At 30.7% G+C, this 5,094-nt stretch overlaps 1 long non-coding RNA gene across 1 annotated transcript; it reads right to left on the reverse strand.

The window, feature by feature from the left end:
• Positions 1-3,711: 3,711 nt before the first annotated feature.
• LOC133183143 (uncharacterized) lies at positions 3,712-4,846 on the reverse strand. Its single transcript, XR_009720592.1, has 4 exons — positions 4,781-4,846; positions 4,419-4,485; positions 4,072-4,234; positions 3,712-3,780 (listed from the first exon to the last, which is right to left on the reverse strand). It is a non-coding gene; the product is annotated as an uncharacterized LOC133183143 (long non-coding RNA).
• Positions 4,847-5,094: the final 248 nt, after the last annotated feature.

The raw sequence follows: 5,094 nt of genomic DNA on the forward strand, positions 1-5,094 counted from the left end.
GATCAGTATTGTTATCAAACCTTAATAAGTGTTTATACAATAAATTTTAGAAAGATACCTTTAATGCTTTTCAGGAAATCCAAGATAATTCAGAAATCACAGATTGGTATCGATATGTTAACCAACCTAAATAGTTCAACAAAAATTTTAAAAATAAAATTGGAAAACAATCTGTTTTTTATAAATCTTGTTATGAAAATGGTATTATACATGTGGTAGATCTCCTAGATGAATATAACAATTTTCTGTCACTAGATAATCTCCAAAATAAATTTAATATTAAAAAAAAATATGTAACTTACAATGGTATAAGACAGACAATATTAGCAGATTTAAGGAGATACAATTTTTGCAGAAATGAATAATTCCAAAGATCAATGATTCCTTATAATATCAACGTATTTGTTCTTACGAGGAAATGATCAAAACCTATGTATAATATTCTGAATAAACCAGTTATTAAACCTTTGGGTAAAAATAAGTGGGCTAGATATTTTGAAATAACTGATGTGCAATGGGAAAATATTTATAATCTTCCATTCCTCGTGACACATGATTGTAAATTACAATGGTTTCAATACAAAGTTAATCATCATATTCTAACTACCAATAGTCTCATGTATTAAATGGGCAAAGCTGATACTAAGTTTTGTACTTTTTGTGAAGAAGAAGAAAATCTTTTAATTTAATCCTAGACTGTATGTTTGTTCAGCAATTTTTAAAAAAAAAAATTATTAGTCATTGTCAAACAAAAGACATTGAATTGAATTTAAATGCTAAATCATTTATTTTTGGTGAAAAAGATGATAATGAAATCTCAGAATATTTTAATACTATGTTGATACTAATGAAGCATTACATTTATAAAGTTTGTTGTCAGAATACTTGTCCATCTATCCAAGGTTTGCTCAATCTATTTAAATCCTATTTTACAGTTTTGAAATACACTGTAAAAGATGATAAAAAAAAACTTACTGACTATAACACTTTCTGGGTTGTTATTTTAATTTATTGATTTTTTTTTTTTTGACAATCACTTTACTATGTAACAAATGAATCCCGATGGGTACTAGTTACTGCCCTTTATTAGCAGTCATAAATCTGTAATCATTTGAAGCAGAATTTATTTTAGTCTTACATGTAGGGTTTCTACTTTATACACAACTATTCCCCACGATAAATTAAAGTCCAGGCTTTTTGATATCATTGACAGCTGCTTTTTCAATAAAAATGGAACTCGTAAATATACTTACCTTGTCTTTGGTCATTTGCAAAATTATTTTGTTAAAAAACATTCTGATTGTACACACAAGTACTTTGAAGTTGACATTAAAAAGATGCTTGAGTTTCTGATTAACAATATCTATGTGTTTTTTGTAGACCAGGTCTTCCAACAATCTATTGGAATTCCCATGGGTACCAATTGCGACCCGTTATTAGCAGACCTTTTCTTGTATTCATATGAAGCAGAATTTGTCCAAAATCTTGTACGTGAAAAGAAGAAAACACTTGCTGTGGCCTTCAACTCGACATTGAGATATTTCTGCGATGTACTGTCAATTAACAATGGCTATTTCCATTCTTATGTCGATACGATATATCCTGGTGAGCTTGAGATAAAAGATACCACAGAGTCTGACACATCTGTTTCATATTTGGATATTTTACTTGAAAAAGACGTTAATGGTAATCTAACAACCAAGCTTTATGATAAACGTGACGACTTTAACTTTTCAATCGTCAACTTCCCTTACTTATGCAGCAGTATATCTTCATCACCTGCATACGGGGTTTATATCTCTCAGCTGATTCGATACGCAAGAGCATGCTCTACGTATGTACAATTCCTAAAACGGGGTAAGTTATTGACAAACAACTTGATGAAACAAGAATATCAACAGTCTCGTTTAAAGTCATCACTTCGCAAGTTCTATGGTCGATACAATGACCTTGTCAGATAATACAATGCATCATTAAGTCAAATGCTGACTGACGTTTTTCATACTAATTGTTAGGCCATTATTTGAACACTGAATTACCGACAGGTTTTTCCTTTATTTCTCGATCATGACAAGGAGCACACGGCGGGTGTGACAGATCGGCAGGGGATGCTCACTCCTCCATGGCACCTGATCCCACCTCTGAAGTTTTGGTGGTCCGTGTTTGCTCTGCTCCTATTTTGTATTGTTTAATGGACTTTTGAGCTTGAATACTGTTCGTTATGTCCATAATTTCATCATACAAAACTAACAGTTCTTAATAATGCTACAAAGTTAAACGAATTCCAATTTGAACTATAGATGAGTATTAAACAACACCAGAACTTACTATAACATGTTGCTTTGTCGTTAAATCCCACATAGCAGGGTGTAAACAAGTCACTGATCGCGATGCCTTTGTCAATGCGACGTCATTCTGTAAAACTTGACGCATTTTGTACGAAGTGATAGGCCGATCGATCATGTAATATTTTCACAAAGATAAACGTATTTTATTATAATAATTAAATGAAATATATTTTGGATAAACTTTAACTTGAATGCAATGTCTGTTCTATGACTTTTTTTTATATGTTTCCTATATATTACCTGTCAACTGATTCTGCCGTATTTTTGTAAGCAGGTACATTGGAGGGTAATGTAAGGGTTCTAATTTATTTATCTAGTGCAAGGGCATACCCTAAATTGATCACAGTAAGCTTTTACATATACACTCTAGAAATATTGTGTTTATTTGAAAAGTGCTGCGATCCTGGTGAAATCTAGAAAATGAATTAATAAGTTTTATATTTAATGCAGTTGATCAGCGAAAAAAAAAGAAATTGCAGTCTTGAAAATATGAGTTTAACAATGAAATACTAGAATCTATAGAGGTTGGCAACACTTTTCACAAATTAAAACAGCTGTTGAAAACATTTATAAGCTGAACTTAGAGTTTTTAACTTGTTTATGCCCTTCCACTATTTAAATTTATAGTTGACTTCAATATAGTACGAGTATATTTGCAAAACTACGTGACTGCCACATCAACTGACAAGTCTTAATAGAAAATCTAATCTGCCTCACTATGTAGTTAATAACGATATTATTATATTTGTCCGATATTAGCAAAGTACTAATATGAATCGCCATCCTGATTAAGAATGTATATTTTATCACAAAATATCGCTGATATTTTGATTGCGAGCCCTAACTGTACTGCGTGTGTGGATCAACTTCTGTTTACTTATGGAGGTGTCAGGTTGATTCGCTTTCTGTTTAATTTGGACCATACAAAAGAGTCTCACAACAAAAATCTAAATATTATGTCCACAGCGTTTTTTTATATTTCATATTTAGTCTAAATTTTTGAAATGATAACACTGTGAAATTCTGCAACAAATGATAATTTCCAAAATCATGATACATTTTGTAAAAGTTATTGATCCCAATTATCAGTGCTATCACTGCTTTGAATTGACATATAACTGAACTTAAACATCATTCACCTTCCATCAGTACTTTCAGTACTCTGAGTTTTTGAATGCCGATCCTACAGCTGTTTTCACATAATGTTTATATCGAAATAAGTTTATTATCAACAAAAATTAAATAACAAAGGAAAGGTATTCCTTTTCCTCAAAATATCGCAATTCCCTCTTTTATTCAATAGTTTATTTAATTGTATTTGGAGTCGTTAGTATTCATTACAGTCAATATAATAACTAATAACTGATGCTTTAATGGTTTAATAGTAAGTCATTGCGACAAATGTCACGTAGTCTGTTCCTGTTTTTTTTTTCTGAAATAAAAGATAAAATCTTTTTTCTTTTTTAAAAAAAAAAAACAACAAAAAAAAAAACACATGATAGTATCGTAAATATAAACATATAATTCAAAAAACTTTTATTAGAAGCGAGATTATCAGAAATAATGTACATGTAATTTGAAAATCTCTTAAATTCAATTGACATATCTGAATTACATACCAAGTAATATAAGCTTATTTTCATTTCATTTTTTTTTTCAATTACATGACAAGGCATCATAAAAACAATATCCATTCTTTTTAGATTACTAGTATGTGATTTACCTTTCCAGTTACTTTTTGCAACCAACACACTTGCAAACACACCAACCCGAGCCGCAGTATCCACCTCTACAACTGAGTTCGCTCTGGCAATAATTACTGCACGTTTGGTCATTGTGATACACACAATAACAACCATGTCCTGCCATGACAACTTGTGCAGAGGCTGGAAAATATTCACTTTCAAGAATTAGACGTATATTGTGTATATAACATTATATTTGTCATGTTATTTTCCAAATGATTTTTTTTTCGATTGTAAAATATTTTTCTCTATCCCAGTCTGTAGGAAACATAAGTTCTTTCAATTTTGAAATGTGATATATGATGTGAAAATATAAAGTACATACCAATCAAACACACACACAACACAATCAGAAAGAGGGATTTCATCTTCAAGTTTTAGATTTATAAAATCTGTAGTTCAAATAATGAATAAATTCATTGTTAAAATTAATTAAAAAGCAAAGGCCTAACAATTGGTATAAAACACATCATTCAAAACAAGTCCCATTTGCATTCACTGCCATAGAAATTTTTGAAATACTGACTTAAATCGATTTTATGTAAAACCATATTACATCAACTTATTTGTGAGAAGCTACAATTTTCCTTGGTGCAACTATGCTTGTCAAGCAGTAATTTCGATTGAAAAGCTTTAAGAGATGCTTACCTAACAACTTTCTCAGAGTACAAATATAAACATACCTACCAGTTAATTTTTCAACAGTCTCAAACAGCGGTGTAACCTCTGTAGATGCTTGAAAAATACAATTAGAACAGGATACTCATATCTATTTTATATCTTCTCCTCCGGTGGCAGATGTTAGCTGTTTTGCAAGATGCTTAGTTGTTGATTAATCCTTGATTCTCAAATTTAATATATACTTGAAATCAAACACTGAGATCTAATGCTACTGACGTCAAGAGTGCCCTTGATCTATCCACATATCCTGGACAGGTAACCTGTGACAAGGGTGTTATTGTTTTCGATGTTTTAAAGAATTATTAAAGATTGAAATAACA

Source organism: Saccostrea echinata, unplaced genomic scaffold, assembly GCF_033153115.1.
Source record: "Saccostrea echinata isolate AGI-Se365-2 ecotype Australia unplaced genomic scaffold, CSIRO_AGI_Sech_v1 ptg000009l, whole genome shotgun sequence".
Classification (NCBI taxonomy): domain Eukaryota; kingdom Metazoa; phylum Mollusca; class Bivalvia; order Ostreida; family Ostreidae; genus Saccostrea; species Saccostrea echinata.